This window comes from Vidua chalybeata, chromosome 3, assembly GCF_026979565.1.
Source record: "Vidua chalybeata isolate OUT-0048 chromosome 3, bVidCha1 merged haplotype, whole genome shotgun sequence".
Lineage (NCBI taxonomy): Eukaryota > Metazoa > Chordata > Aves > Passeriformes > Viduidae > Vidua > Vidua chalybeata.
The window spans coordinates 13,921,444-13,938,771 of record NC_071532.1 but is presented as its reverse complement, the minus strand read 5'-3'; positions in this window follow the sequence as shown (position 1 = coordinate 13,938,771).

The window sequence follows — 17,328 nt, the reverse complement described above, 5'->3', positions numbered from 1 at the left end:
GACACTGGCTATCAGCAAGGAATAGAGCTAGGACCAGCGAACAAAAATTTGTAACTAGCTGCTATGGTTCATTTTGAGTCCATCTCCTGAATATGTGGGACCAGATTTCATTACAGGTATCTCAGGAGACACCCGAGAGCCCCCGGGCTTGGAAATGACAGCCGAGCTCTGCCCAGGATGAAGGTGTAGCTGTGGGCATTCTGCCTTCTCACAGCTGACCTCCACCGGGAGCAAAGCGCACTGCTGACTGACAGCCAAAATGAGACATCAATCACAACAAATTGTGCAGATCCTCAATCCTACCCTTTCTTACAGGGAAAAAAATATGAACAAAATTAACATGAAATTACTAAAACTCCACTGAGATGAACAATATAGTTCCAAGCTCCATAAAATTGTTCAGAAAGTGGCTTGGGATTTTTTGCCATCTGATAATGTTCATATTAAGAGAATGACATCTTCACTTATGCCAATCTTCTGCTCCCTTTTGATTTTTCATACAGAAAATCACTTACACAAAAATCAGTATAAATGGAAAAATAAAAAAAAAAAGAAAAGGGTTGCCAAAACCTACCTAGGCTTCTTTATCAAAACAGGTTTGATATTATTTTTAACTAAGCCAGGATAATCTTTTACAATATCTGTTAAAAGAAACTGTAATCAAATTCTCCTCTATTTCAGAATCTGTACAGAAGAACTAAATTCCTTCTGTAACGGTTAGAATTGGTTTATAGTTATTCTAGATTCCCTTCACAGGCAAAAAAGATGTTGAAATATAGAGTGATTTAAACTAAAAGGTGTTGGAAAATGCATCTAATGACATGCCCAATGACATCCAGATACATAATTCTAAGGACAGGGTAAAGATCCTTTTACTCTGTATTTCAGGTCCAGATAGCACTTCATACTGGACCTGACACAGGGGATCCTGAATTGTATGAGTATTTCAGCTCCCAGTGGTGATGCCGTGCACTTTGCAAACATTTATTACTGAGGAGCAAATGGGGAGCCAGAGGCTGCATCTTTTGCAGAACGAAAGGTGAAACCAATCCGTGCATTCCCTTGAACCAAGCAGCCACAGCACCTCGGGATAGGCTCTGTCAAACGTAGCTGTGAAGCAATTCCTGAAGTTGCAACTCAGTGTTGGTTCTTTTTCTCAAGATGATCCTTAGACTATAAAAACCTATGGCTTCTGCCAGCTAACATAAGAAGTCCTTTCCTTTAAATCAGTGGTGTCTATGCACTGAAATCGAAAGCCTGGATCCAAACACAGCTGATGACTCACTTGGGAAGTTGCTGCAGCCACACATAGCAGCACTTGTAATACCGACCACCTTCTTTCTTTTTGGAAAAAAAATCCCAACATTTTACATGCAAAAAAGAAGGCAGTTTCTCCTTCATTTATGTTACTGAGTTCTATACTCACTGTTGTCTTTTTCCTGCATAGTGAACTTTATTACTTTAAACTCTGAAGGTGAAAGAGTAAAAAGGCATCCCATCACTCATGCTATGAATACATATTAGATTAAGTGCAAATATAATTCTTACAGTGGATGTGCATTTGGTTTGTATTAATTATACCTCTCTACATCTGCCACCCAGTTAGCTCCCAATACAGCCACACAGCTCCAGCAGCTTTACACAACTGAAAGGAGAAAATAAATCATCGCTGTAATGAGAGTTCAAAACTCCATTAAAGAATTTTCTGGAAAAAAATATAAAAATAATTCAATCTGGAACAACTCTGCAATAAAAGAGAATATTTCAGTATGTATTGAAATATGACCTAAAAATGCCAGTAAAGCACTCTTCTTTTTTCTATTATTTGAACTGTGAGAAGTCTCTGTACTCTCCAGAGTAAAAGTAAGTTTTCACTCCTGGTAAAATCACAGTATGTGGATTTTTCATTGTGCTATATTTTATGTTACTGAACCTCAAATTTTTAAATTGTCAGTTTCATTTATAAAACATCAGAATCTACTAAAAAATGTTCAAAATATCAACATTTTTTCCTTTAAGTACAAGACCTCAAGAGCACTAATTAATCAATGTCAATCTCTCTGACCAAGATCTTATCACTTGAGAGAGTGTGTGTGTTCTAAGATATTAGTACAGGCTGTTTCTAATCAGCTTGGCTTGAGGAGAATATAGAGATGGAGGAAAAGGGAGGGATTTTCTGTGTAAAAAAGACAAAATCTGATAATATGCATCATAAATCCACATTTTTGCTGTATTTGTGACCTATTGGCTTGTTCTGAGATTCTGAGTTTACTCTAACTGATTACAAATAAGCACACAACTGCAGAAGCTCCAGTTTTCCAATTGCTATTGTAAGGAAGTCAATTGTCCTACATATGTAGGGCAGCCCTGGATGGGAGTAAGATATTTGCATCTCCACTTGCGACTTTCTGAACATTGCATGATAAATGACAGTTTGGGGAATCACTCACAGCTGTTTGCTTGCTTGCTTTTGAAAAGAGAAGGCGTTTGACGCTGTTATGTTATCTCTGCAGCATAGCTGCAAAGCAATTCCAAGAAGCAAGATAAATTAACTTTTAAGAGATAGTACATCTCTCATGTCTGTGTGATACACACAAGACAAGTCATATTTCAGATTTAAATTAGCTTATGAAACCCATCTTTTAGTTATAATAAGTAAGATTTTTAACTGCAGAAACACAACAAATTAGGAGGAGGCTACAATCACTTCTTAAGGGTTTATAAAATTGCAAGTATGAGTTTGGCTTTTGGTTGTTTTGTCACATGTGTCACATGTGTGATGTGTCATTTCTGGTCATGCAAAGTAGGCATGAAATACTGCAACCTAACCCTGAAGTCAAAGAAAGAAACCATTAGACAAAGTATAATGTGGTTGTACAGTAAACTAAATAATCACATCAAAAATTACCACAGGGTTCATTCTTTCTAAAATAAGTGCTATTGGCTCAACAGTAATTTCAAATTACTGATATGGCATAAACTTGATAACACTGAAAAAATCCCCCAGTGTTCTGTACAGGATATCCAATTGATTTTATGTTTTCCGTCATTTATTTAAACAGAGTGGCTTACTTTTGAACAGATAAGCAGCAGTTTCAGGTGTACAAACAGCAACACATCTGAAAGGAGCCTTATTCACAAAGGGGTAGCAGCCAGTACACATTGGACTAGGTCAATATATCCTTTCCAAGTTACCTGCTTATTCAAGAGTTTTGGTTACATCCTGAGATTATCACAAAGGAAAGAGGGATAGATTCCAAAGTCTTTCAGAACCTGAGTTTAAGGAACACAATCAACACATACACTGTTTGATGTTCATACAATAAAAACTTGGGAGTGCATGACAGAAACTCATTCTCCAAAAAAATCAACAAGAGATCTTCAACTATAATGCCAAGAATGTGAAATTCATGCTTTGCTTATGTGTAGCTACAGCGAGTGTTTTAGCGAAGAAATACAACTGCCCAGAAGCCAGCTGTGTGCATATTTTTATCCCTAAAACAGCTGCTGCATTTGACTATGCCACTAAGAGAGAAAGTCTCCTCCTCTCCCACTGGCCACTATATTAAGTAGTTCGCTGTAATTGCTGCACAGCACTTGGCAGTGGCAGGCATGGTAACAGTTAGCATTAATAAAAGTAGGAACTGTTTTCACAGTTGCATGTCTCACAGTCTCTCTCATGTGTGAAACCACATTCGGTGCAGACAAACGGGATATCTACAGCATGGACGGCTGTGGGTTGTGACAGAACAAATGTGCTCAGCAGAGAGGGTGTCCATGTGAGCACAGGCAGTATAGAAGTCAAGTAATTAGGCAGTAAAATAAAATATGCAAGTATGATGATTACTGAAATCACTACTAATGTATTTCATGTTCAGAGCTCAGTGTTGCACTAATGAAAATTAATAACTTTGAGGGACTGTTTTTATTTAAACACACATGCCTTAGTGCATGACAAATAATGTGTCTGTATGCATGTTTAGATAGATTTTTCCTTACACCTTCATCTGTAGGGAAGGAATGAGTCAGAGTAGCCAGCATATAGCTCTATCTGTACCTGTCTATTCCGAAAATATCACAACAAATATTTCAGGATCTTTTCAACTGACAGAAGTAAAGGTCAGGGTCATAGCAAAGGGCAGTTTGTGGAGGAGGAGATTAGCATTTCTCTAAGTGATTTCTTCTTCCATCTACTTTTTTATATCCTCTATAAACAGTCCACTAATTTCAAACACATTTTTTGAATTCTGCAGAGAAGTCAGTTCTAAAAAGGTATCATCCAAAAAAATCCATTTTTCTTGGCTCATTCATCAGCTATCCTGTCTTTTCTAGTATAGATATGGGTGGGAGAAGGCATACGTGTGTGTGTGTATATTCTGTATATAACAAATATCGGTGTAGCCTCAATTTAGCATTCTGTACTCACACATTACTTACACAAAGGTATTGATTGGAGAGCTTTGTTACTAGGATTTTTTTTAGCTTCTATTTAATTGAAAAATAATTATTTAATAGATTGATTAGATTAGCATTTTTCTCTTTTATCTGACTGGTAGGCTAATGCCAAAAGAAAGTTCCAGGTGCTCAGATCCTTTACAAAACAGATCTTTATTTTGCATATCCAAACACACGGCAGCTCTCCAGCATCCCACACACACTGAATTCTCCTCTTTTAAGCATCTTTAAACTGTGTGCTAGGTCATCTCTGAATTCATACAGAGATTTCATACATTTATTTTTAAAGATTGCCTTGAGATCAGAGCTTGGTAAATGGCTCTGTGGAAGGGTAACCCCTCCCCTGCCATTCTCTGCCTTGTCACCATCCAGCAATAACTAGCTGCTTCTAAAATAAAATTAAATGCAGTGTTTCCTAAAGACTGTGACATAGAGTGCTCATTTCATTTGTGTTTTGGCAAGCAGTTTTCCAGATTTCAGATGAAATTCCTCAGTAAATAGTTTTCTTCCTCTCTCTCAATGTGTGGCCAAAAAGCATTAAAGAACTTGATTCCTAATAGCCTTTCAGTTCAGGTCTTCACCTACCATTTTGCAAAATGAAGACAGACAAGGTAAATAAAACCAGTGATCTAACAGCAACTCATAGGCTTCTCATACAGGCATCATTTATTCCTGTTCAAGCTGCTGCCACCAGATGCATTCAGCCCCATCCGTGCCTGCCTTCGTGCATGTAAGCACAGCTGCTGACAGACGCTGCATAAGAGACTGGAGGAGTTGGGGGTGCTGAAGAAGAGAAGACTCCAGAAGCATCAGCCCTGGCCCAGCACTGGTTGTCAGCACTCTTGGAGCAGCAATAATCCATCCACCCCGCTGGCACACCTATCGGTGGGGCTGCTCCCCAGACTCCTCACTGACAGCACCTGTGCCGTTTCCTTGTCCCAGGAATGTAGACTATGCCCTGCCTGCTCATGTTTCTGAGGGCTCTTGGGGAATATTTCATTCAGGCCTCCTCTAGTTTTTAGCCCTGTACTGTCTTCAACAACTGATCAGTGCTAAGCCCACAGAAAGCTCCAAACAGAACAGTTAAGGCACAGCCCAAGGGTGCAAGAAGATTTTTCTCCACACTTTGGACTGCATGTGTGACAAAGTGCATAAACATGCTGAAACAACACCTAGGCCAGAGAAAAAAAGAACAGACTATATCAGCTTAAAATTAAGACACGCAGAGTAGCTTGGAAATTTGCTCCTGATTTCAGGCAAAAAGGTAAGAATTCAGGACTTTCTCTCCCCATGTGATTTTTGGAGAGAACAAGGAGGGCAACTATAAAGAGGTAGAAGGCAGTTCTGGAAATGAGTTTCTGTGTTGTTTGGCTGACTTTCAAAGGATCTGATCATTTTAATAGTGTATGTATTAAATTGTTCTGTTAATGATGTGTTAAGGCAGTCATGGATTTACTAGAGGTTCTAGGCAGATCAAGGTTACATCTTCCCCACTGGGCACACAGAATCTTGGACAGACATCATTTAGCTATCATTTCAATCACGGAAAACATAGTAAGTCCTTTCTAAAGCTGAATGAATTATTAACATCAATTGTCCTTTTGTTGCACATAATTTCTGCTAGAAGGATGACTCCAGGAATGTTTCACTGCAAATTTTCCAAAGCTTTTTCATCTCTGGTTGCCTTGGTGCGTGGCCCTATGCTTATACTATTCTCTATGGCCTGGAGAAACAGCCAAAGGCATTTTGATTCATTTCACATTCAGAAGGAGTGGCCTTTGTGGATGTCGTTTTAGCCCACTGGAAAAATAAAGGCTGAAACCTATTTGTTAGCCACAAATTTTGCTGTTCCATTGAAAGAGGATGGGCTTGAGCTTTTGAGCCTGCAACATCACTATTGAGAATTTACTGAAGACAACAATCCTGTATCACCCATCAAACAATTTAGGCAAAAAAACAAAACTGCAAATTATCTGCAAAGGTGAAAGAACAGATCACAGGCTATCAATGATCTCCTACAGATGCTGTTAGAGAGTCATATGGATACACAGAATGAAAAGGCAAAATGGATTCTGCTTTTTGGTCAAGTTCTTAAGAATTGTGAAGATGGTTCTATGCTCAAGCATGAAATCTGCCTATGCTAGTTATCAGATTAGCAGGATTTTTTTTACTATTTACCTTGAAATATTAAGAAACACATTCCTAGTACCAAGAAAAACCTTTATAGAGAGCAGGACACCAGCACCTATGGAAAGGCAGGTTTCTCATGTGTATAGTTGCACACTGGCATTTGGGAGAACTGTGCCCTTATCCCAGCTGTATCACTGCTTTGCTGGATAACCACAAAGAAGTCATTCTCTTGTCTTCTACCACCACTCTTGTCTTCTTCCCCCTCAGAAAAGTATGAATAATAATTTCAGGCTTCTTTGGAAAGACCTATGAAATCTACGGGTGGAGAGCATTGTGTAAGAGCAGGGTATTACAGGTATATAATAAACATTATTTATGTCTTGTTCAGCTGTGTAGATATTGGTCTAAGCTCCCCTACAGCAGTGATCACAATAAACACTACACTCTTGGCAGTTAAAGCACTTCTCTTGTGTTCACTGCCCAAACTCTTGCTCCAATTCTCCAGTCTCCAGCAGCTGAAAGGTAGAAGATCCATCACAAGTTCTGGCCCATTCTAGAGCTGGGCCTGTCTTCATAAGTCCTGTGTACCCCAGTGCCCAACCTCCACTGGCTTGGGTGCTTCCTTTCTCATTCCCACACTCCATTATGTTACATAATGTCTCACAAGATCCATCCCTTGTTGTGTCACCTGGGCAGTGATTCCCACTGGATTAGCTGCACTGTACCAGCCAAGGTAAAAACCTCTTCCTCCCTCTTTGTCACTCTCTCTGCTGAGGGCTGGCACAGTTTAGTAAAAAAAAAGGGGGGGGGGGAAGAAAATCAATAGCAAAGCATCAATGTATTTTCTTGTCTGGAAGCACAGCATCTGATAAGAATGTGGATGACTATAAGCTGCTGACAGCAAATTGGATGAATACTGGTTTGCACAGATCTCCAAGCAAGTACTCACTCTGTCAAACTTGGTTCTCCACCCCATGAAGAAAGTTTTTCAAAATAAGGATCACTCTCCAATCCAGTAAAATTCACTGGCATCACCGAATTAAAGGGATAGTTTGCATATCTGACCATTGTTATGTGAATTTGAGTGGAGGGGAGGGGACCAGCCACCCCAAAGACAATGGCTTCATTAACTATATGAGAAATTTGCAATGATAGGATGAAGCCAATCTGTTTTATCTGAAAAATAATTTAAATAATGCAGAGGATAAAGCCTTGAAAACCTATGTAATAATTAGTCACAGTTTCATTAGGTTTTTCCCTAAAGTTTGGTCTCCCTTTTAAACTACTACCATTGACATGATACAGCTTAGTCACTACCAATTGAAAATTAACTATAGGTCTGATCTAAAAATGAAATCTTCCATCCCATCTTTATTAATTCCCAAGGCAATTTCTTTCACTTCTTTTCACCTTTCTCTCTTTTCAGCTGTACATCACCGCTGCCTTCAGAGCTGTCATTTTACTAACACAGTATTTACATTATTTTGATTCATAATACAACATCACAACAGAGTCATTCTTGGCCTGCCCTCCTTCCTATTTTTTTTTAAATCAAAACAATCCTTTACCATAGTAACTTTTCTTGGCTACGTCCTCATTCCAATAACTTGTGAGCAGCAAAGACTTGACAACACTGATCAGACCACACCATCTCTGTGCCAAATTGAAAGGCCACTCCTCTTTGGAACAGTGAATGCAATCCCAAAGTTACAGGATAAAGCTGTTGCAGGTCTCTCAGAAAGCTCATATTCTTTAGAAAGTTACTGAACATTAAAAGTGGGCTGTGCCAAAACTTTTGGAATTAGAAGTAACTCAAGGGAGCAACTCCTCCCTAAGCCTTTTAATTTATGATAGGAAAGGAAGAGCTATGAAAGTTAACAAACTTTTCATAAAACTGGTAAAGGAAAAAAAGTGTTCAACTCAAGAGAGTAACAGACAAGGAACAAAAGGTGCCAGAAGTCATGCTGAACCAACTCCTTCCAACAATACTTTAGTTACCATCAGTTTGACATTAGATTTTTAAATACATGTGAAAACAAGAGCCCGCTCATTTCATAATGGTTGTTATTTCACCTATCTAATAATAACTTTCACAATTACACCTTATGTAAAAATATCACAATACTATATTTTCCTTCAAAAGTTTTCTACATAAATTTCCTCATGACTTAAAGGTATATATATTAAAAAATATATAAAAATAATTTCAATATTCATACTTATGTTTTCATATGTTTTCATACTGCTAAACTTTGATAAAGTTAAAATGCAAGGAAAGGGGCTTTGATTGTTATTGAAAGATTTGAAAATGATTGAGAATTATGAATTATATTTATAGCATCACAATTAGAAATAGCACTGAGAGTCTCAGTAAGCCATCCCATACTTCCAAATCAGCACATTTAAAATAGTTTTCAATTATTTTTATCCTGAAAAACTTATATTTTACAATAATTTTTGGTCAGAAATGTCATCATTAGTCTCTGATTGCAAACCAACAACTTGAAAAATATTTTACCTGCCATTAGGAAAGAAATATTCAAGAATGCAACATTTCAAGATAGCCAAAAATCTGTGGAGATTATTAAAAGTGAGTGATTTTGAAGATGAAGTAGCTACTATGTAAGCATAATAAACAATATCACTACATAAACATAGAATCCCATAAATTGATGGCTATAAAAAGTGGTAGGGTTTTTTTATTGGTATAATCTTAGTGATGCCACACATTCCCTATTTTTCCTGAAAATTACCAAGGTTTTGCAATTCTTTCAAGGTTCAGCTTCTAGTCTTGTTGCCAGACATTTGCATGCCCAGACAAGACAAGTGCTGCAGCAGTGGTACAGATATAGTCACAGGATATCCAGCAGTCATGCTCCTTTTTAGAACATCCTAGCTCTTACTGCTCAAGTCTACACTTGGAGTATTTGTTCTCTCCAAAGCCATGATAAACAACAGTAGATTTACCTCCACTTCTGAAATGAGCCTTTCTGTCTATGCTCTTTTTTATAACTTACCTCCTCTCTGTTGTCTTTAGCCTTATTAAGTCCCAGACCTTGCTCTTTCTACCTCTTCATTACCTCAGCTGGAAACTTCAGTTGTTCATGAACAACTGTCAGGCTCTTCACGATATATCTTCCAAATGCCTTCAAATGCAGCTAATACTGACTGTTCCCCTGGTCCAGGATAGTTTCTGTTTTCACCTTTACTTCCCACCAACATGTGTGATAAAGTCCTTCTGCGGGGCTTGTCCAAAAATTCTCCAGGTCTCACTCTTCAGCTTAATTTTCCTATCATAAACATGATCTATATTAGTTTCTACTTTTTCTTCTGTGTAGCCCATGAATCCTCCTCTTCCACCTCATTTGTATTGCTGATGTAGGGCTGCTTATCGACTCTTCTTTGGCAACCTGCATTCTCTCCTATTCCTGAAATAGAAGAGATTTCTACTCTCTTCTCCTCTCCCAGGAAAAACTGCTCATTGCACATAGCTTAACCAAACAAGAATCATAGTGTTTTGTTAATGTCATCATTAACTGGTAGTCATGACCAATATCAATAACAAAACAAATAAACCATAATCTTACACACCATGAAATGCTCATAAATACCCACAAGTTTCTAAATCGCCTCCTACAAGTAATCCCAAGGACTCTTGGCCTGTACACACAACTAAGTACACATTCATGCACACACACATACAGCAGAGTGTGGATCACAAGCTCTCCTCTAATGGGAGTCCAGATACTTGCAGACACCTCCAGAGGGAGATGTGGATGCTGTCACATCATGAGGAACCATGCTGCACCCTATAATCCACAATGCACCACCTGCACCTGGTAAAAAAGCATCCCAGAACAGTGCACATGCATGCCCTGAGTTGCTGCACCCCACACCATCAGGCCCTCAGCTGGATGCAGGCTAAAAGCAAGTTATTGGAAGCTCTATTTAAACTTTCACAACAGCATGGATCTTATTTTGACTATTTTTTATTCAGCATTGATAATGCACAAATTATTACAACAGACTGATGCTTAGGCTATCAGGTCATGGATGCCTCCTCTGCAGCCTACAGAAGTCACCTTGTCTGAATTTTCCTCAATTCAGTTTTGCATTTTGTACCCTTCCTGTAAAATGTGACAGCTGCAGGGACAATGGCAACAGCCAACTTGGATAGCAGCAAAAAGAGAACCCGGCTTCAATGTAAAACCCCAAAACTCTGTGCAAAGACCCAAATCCATCAAATCTGAAACTTGTCAGAAGAATATAGTGGTTGTCACCATTTTTGTGAACTGTTCCAAAATGTGAATGCTAACTGATTCATTTCAAACTGTTCTGACATTCCAAGGTTGTTTGGAGTTGTTTTTCTCAGAATGACAATAGAGTATTTTGGAATGAGACCTGATATATTTTTCACAGGCTGAGAAATTAATAAACTAATTTTGTGAGAGCTTGCTTTGTTTTTGGCAAGCCTTACTGTGTTTGCATTCTCTATCCCTTTCTTAGTTTGTGTATATTTCTTGTTTCAAACAACCAGCAACATAAAATCATTTGAACTCTGTGTGATGGAAGTGGTTACATTTTATCAGTGCCCTTCAATCAATCCCCAATTTTATCTTAGTTCCAGCCTCTTCTCTGACCTGAGATATTCTGCATCCTCACACACCAGTACATTTCATAAAAATCAAAGGCTTTTACTTCCAAAAACAAAAACAAAACAAAATAAAAAAAAAAAAACCAACAAAAAAAATCTATATTTTCCCTTTCCTTGTCTGGCATTTTTTGTCTGAGAAAAAAATACCATCTTAAATCCTAATTAAGACAGAATTTTATAAAGAAATAAGATATGCCTTTCAGAAACCAAAACTTGCTTAGCAAGCAGCAATTGATTCCCAATTTTAATAACAGAAGATGTTTTAAACCACTAATACTGTTACCAGAAGATTATTTGTGAATCTATTAAAAAAGACCTAAAATTAGGTTGATACAGAAAACAAAAGTAATTAGCTATATAATATTCACAGGGACTTAGTTGCAGCATCTCCTGTCTGAAATATTTGCATTATATTTCTGTACCTTGCTGATTCACAATTTAATTTCAAGCTCCAGAAGAAAGCTTATCTTCTGTCCTGTATCTTATTTCCTCTATGTGATGTTCTAAATTGCACTTGAAGCCTTGCTTCAGAATTTTTCTAAAGAAAGTTACTTCATTTGTTTTGGCACTTTCTCTTTGCAATTTTTCCAGTTGTCTTCTTGCTTTCATTAATATTTTTTAAAACATGACTCAAAAGGATTCCATCATGCATTGCAGATGACAAATAGAGATCATATCCTATCAGATGAACATTTATGCTGATAGAAAGTATGAATGATCCTGATTTCTTTGAAAATTTGGCTGCATCAGACCTAAAAAAATCAAAATTCATTAGCTCTCCCCATGACAAATATATGTGAAAGATGGTGCTGTTGAATTAACTATGTTTCTTTCTCTGGCCTATTGTGTGCTGTCTTTTCCTGCACATCTACTTAGAGCTCAGTAGTTCAGATTTAACTCAGTGCCAGTGCTCCTTTGTTGTATTGCATGGCATCTCTACATGGAAAGGACGAGATTTTTTTTCCTGCTATTATTCTCATGGTCACAATTATAACTTCCTTTATATTGAAATTACCATTTCTCCAGATGCCTTTGAGCCACTCTTCAGTCAGGGTACCCCACTGTAGCAGGGCAGACAGGCCAGTCTCTGCCTCAGCAAGAGTTCACAGACCTGCAGTCTTCCTGCACACACAGAAGACCCCTGCACTGCCAGCTTCTGGCTGCTGAAAAGGGATATCCTGGGAACCCTCAACTTTCTGAGAAGCAGCATTGTTTACCTGAACATGATCGCTAGGAGTCAAAGAAAGGGTGAAAAATAACAAGCTGCAAAGCTGATCAGAATGTGTGAACCTAAGATTCAAGAGAAGTCCTTTCTTCAGAGTTTTAGTCTTTCTTTTCTCACAGTACAGTTCCTAGGACCCTTCTCCCTCCTTAGTTTCAGCCCATACAAGAGACATGCAAACATTACATTTCTCAGCAGCAGACCCTGGCTCATTCTTCTATTGACTCCTATCAATGCCCACCACTACCTCTTACATATTCACAGGAAATCCTCTGTTTTCCTCTATTTATGCTCCCTGTTGTCCCACTGAGCCATGACAATTACACTTAGACCAAGAAAGGCTTCTAAGATAATCTCCCAGACATGATGTCTGATCTAGTATCTGATCTCCTAGTCTCATTGAATGGGAAGATTTTACTCACCATCTATTCAGTGGCATGTTCACTGTTCCAACTGGTACAAACATTTGAAAGGCAGAAAATCCGGCAAAGATCTTTCAAAATTCCTCTCCTAAAACAACCTCCTTTCACTTGATAGACTGAGAAGAAATGCTTTACATAGTCAATATTATGTTTGTGGACTCTGTTTATGGTCTTAGTGCAAAGAAAAACAGATGAGAACATAATTAAATAGAGAGTTGAAAAGCACCACAGATTAATATAAAATGATAAGAACTAAACAATTCAGCTTCTGTAATAGTAAACACATCTATCCCATTAAAGTTCTTAGAAAGAATTAACACAATGATAGATAAGAGCAAACTGATGGATACAAATAATTTGTTCTTTGCAAAGACTTTTGAAAACCAGATCTCCTACAAGTGGTTCTTAAGAATATTTGGAAATCATTTGTTAGTGCATATACAGCAGAGCTTTAATTCAAATTTTCCTCACTTTCTGTGGTTTGGGGTACAGTGTGGAGCTGCCTCAGAATGTACAAGAAGGTTTTCTTCCAGACAGATTTAAATCAGAAGATGCAGGCATAAACCAGACCTGTGACACTTCAAATACTACTGTGTACTTAGACTCCAGACCGTATCAGAAGAAATCTAGCTGACTACAAACTCCCAAAATGCATGAGGCACATACATGAGGGACTCCCAATTGCTTTGGTCTACAGACTTGCACACCCAGAGATGTTCTGCTGGCTAATGCAGACCTAGTCTGGGACTCACATTCATCCTGCAAAAGTTACTATATCAACTTGTCTATCTCAAGCTAGGATGTCCCTTTGAGGCAGTAAAAAAATCAGCCTCATGTGACTAACCATCTGTCTTTTGGGTGGTAAAACTAAATGTCTCAAAGCAACTTACTATACAGAGAGAACTGACTTGTCTCAGGGAATGTACTGTATGGAAGCTGGTTGTGGGCAAAGACTAAGGTGGCTCAGCACACTAGTGGAGTGAAAGGACTTAAAAGGCAGCTAATGGGCACTGGGGCAGATGGTGAGGCTGGAAGAATTTGGAGAGACCCTGGGGTCTGAGGGTAAAACAGAGATGGAGCAGTGGACCTTTTTACAGAGGTGTCTGTAAAACAGAAATTTAGTAATGCCTGTCTTTTGGCAAACTCTCACCCCTTTCTCAGCCATGGAACAGAGGAGGAGGAGGAAAAGGAGGAGGGGAAGGAGGCAGGAATTTGCTGTTTATGCAGCAAGCTCTCCTCTTACAAACAGTCCTTATGCCCTTTGGCATAGGCAAAGCTGTTGGCTCTGCTACTGCTGGCTACTGACTACTCTGCCAGAGCAGCAAGTTGGCCTTGTCTGTCTTGAATGGGACGCCCAAAGAACAGGGGTCTTCTCTGGTGCACCAGCTTACAAGCTGCCTTGCCAGCCTTCCTGACTGAGACAGGGTCCAACAGTGCCTGCTGTGACTCCTCTCTGCCTGCAGCCATATCCTCAACAACCTATAGTTCTAACATTTTGATGAAGCTAATTGCATGTGTCAGAGGTGACAAGTGTCCTTAGATAGTTCACTGCAATCAGATCATATCTAGCAGCTAGTCTAAATGAGAGAGGCTGAGAAAAATGTATGCAAGGTCAACAAGCACACTAAGTGCTCCTGATACCAAGAAGTTCCAAAAGTTCTTTAATTGTTATCCTTGCATTTCTTATACTTAAAATACATTTCTCTTCAGTCATTCTCAGAAAAAAAAAAAATATTCTCAAGACTGTAGTCTTACCTTGAACATTTCCCTGGTATTTTGCTGCTCTTTGGGTGTCACCTGGCAATACATCCTGGCCAGCAATCTAAAAAGAGAATTCCAGGTAGTGTTTACACTGGCACTTTCCTGCAGTTCTCTCTTTCCCCTCTGACACAGCTTCTCTGTCTGCAGCACCAAATTACCATGTTGTTTTTCTACTGCCATATTGTATTGCAGCCATATGAACTACCTACATTTAGGCCTGTTTCAATATTCCCTCAGAAGTCAATATTAATAATAGTAATCATCAAACTTTTCAATATTATTTCTCTATAAAAGATTTCACTAACTGCCTACATGTGCTTTGGATCTCAGCCTCGTGACTCTGTGATTATTCATAGAAAATATTTTACATAAACTCAGTATACTGTCTCACTGCTTAGAGAGAGAAACAGCAGTTGAAACAGGTCTGTGAAAAACAAGAGAATTAATTTGTTTTTATGAGACTAACCAAGAAGCTTGGCTGAATGTCCTACACCAGAATCTTTGGCACATCTCCTCCACTTTGAGGTACTGTGACATCAGTTATTTTTTGTTTACTGAATATCTTGATAAACCAAGGCTTATTTCCTGCAGTAGTTATTTCAGCAGTGTTATTTCAGTGAAGACAAAGGTAGAACTTGTACCTAGTGTGCTGTGTTAGGTTCCCACATGCTCTTTCTCTCTCTTGCTTCCTCTCTATTTTTAATGTCTCCTCTTCCTGCCTTTTCACTGAAGAAGCATAGCCAGTTGCAAGGTAGCTTGCTTGCTTGCATTTGAAAAAGCAAACCTGGCTGCTCTCCAAGATTTCTCATTTTCACTTACCTGGAACATTGCTTTAAACAGGAACCACATGTATTTACTGGTAGGCAACCCAATAATTTCATTCTCCACAGGAATTTTGGGATGCATACATTAATGGTATAAGCAAGGGGGAAAAAAGTTATTCTGAATGAGAAACCTAGTGTTTACAAAAGTAGTGTTTGATACTTCAGGGTGGAATTTGGTTTCATTCCCCAGCATGTTAAATCATAACTAGGCATGTGTGATTTAATATAGCAGAGAGATTTCCTGATTTGTTTTTAATTGCCAGTATACACAGACTGCATTTTCAGCATGAGTTATTTTTATTTGAGATGAAAGAAAATGGGAACAATAACAAAGTCTTCATGAGAAAATACTTTTCTGCAGCATATCATATTGACTCTGCCTTGCAAAATGTGAGTTTCAAGATGTCATGATGCCCAGAAAAGGAAAGTATCTGCCTAAGATCAAAAAAGGATTCAAGCACAGCTCTAAATTCAATGGGCCTTAAATAGAGGCTTTCTTTAAACACATAACTCAAAGTCTTATAAATCAGGATGGTTTTTATATATACATACATATATAGTATATATATTTCTTAATTACTGTTCATTGTAATGGATTCACTAATAACAGAGCCACGTGTAACACATACCCAACACGGTTCCCATGACATGTTTAAAGCTAAGTTTTATTCTGTATATGCCCTATGGCTAAAGGCAGCTTGTTAGGAAGGGAATTGGCATTTGTTCATTCTCATTCCCTTCATCTGTATTAAAAGACTCACATCCTACTGTAACATTTTCATTTGCAACCCCTTCAGGCCAATAAAAAGCATAATCATTTTCCTCCCCAGTAACTGCATGGACATCAGCTTTAATTTCAGCACACTTTTCTCTTCCCAAACCTTTTTGTCTTGTAACAGCTGGTCAATATATTTCTTCATTATGTCCCTTTTTCCAAAAACAGCCATGCCATGCTCCCAGTAATATACCTTCTTGACAACACCTTCATCCTAATTGTTTCATCCTTTGTAATTTTATGCACATCCTATTGATGGATGCAGGATGTCTGGGAGGCATACATTATAGATTCTATTTCCTCCACCATATTTATCCAGTTCCTGTGCAAAATACATGCTATCTGTAACAAATTATAAAGTCTAGAAAGCCTTTGATTAAAGTTGCTGGTATGGTGGACTTTGATCCAGAGTTTGTCTTTGTAAATAAAATTCTGCTTAATTTTCACCAGAGCTTTTTCAAATGTACATACAAAAGCCTCGTTTATCCATTTTATCCTGACAGATAAGCAGCAGTTCTAATATGCTTTAGTGAATGTGTCTGAAATAGTTTCAAAACAGTTGTGGACTGTTATCAAACAATTTCTTCAAATAATCCAGAAACAATCAATAAACTCCATGAATTTTTGATATTCTGGCCAGTCAACACAAACCTATGTGATGGGACAAGCACCAGCTACAGCTACCTATATGAGTGATTATTAATTAATCTCTGTGAAATCTAGATAATTTCTATCTCATTTATGTGTCCTGTAACAAAGTGCAGGATTTAAATCTCCTTCATTTTCTGTCACTTTACCATGCAGAGAGTTTTTAAAATTACAAACTGCATTCTCAGGAAACAGTGTATTTTCTGAGGCTGCTCATTCAAAAGCCTACTTATTCAAAGTAATTCTGCATACTAACCCATGGCACTCTTTCAGTGCCCTCTCCTCCTTGCTTTAGGAGTACTTGAACTCTTCCAGTTCTGGACATAAGAACTCTAGCGTATTTGTTAAAAGAAATATTACACTGCTAGCAGGTTGGGCATGTTAATACTGGATAGGACCTACTAGCTATTGTCATCCTTTTCAATGACCTTTTTCCT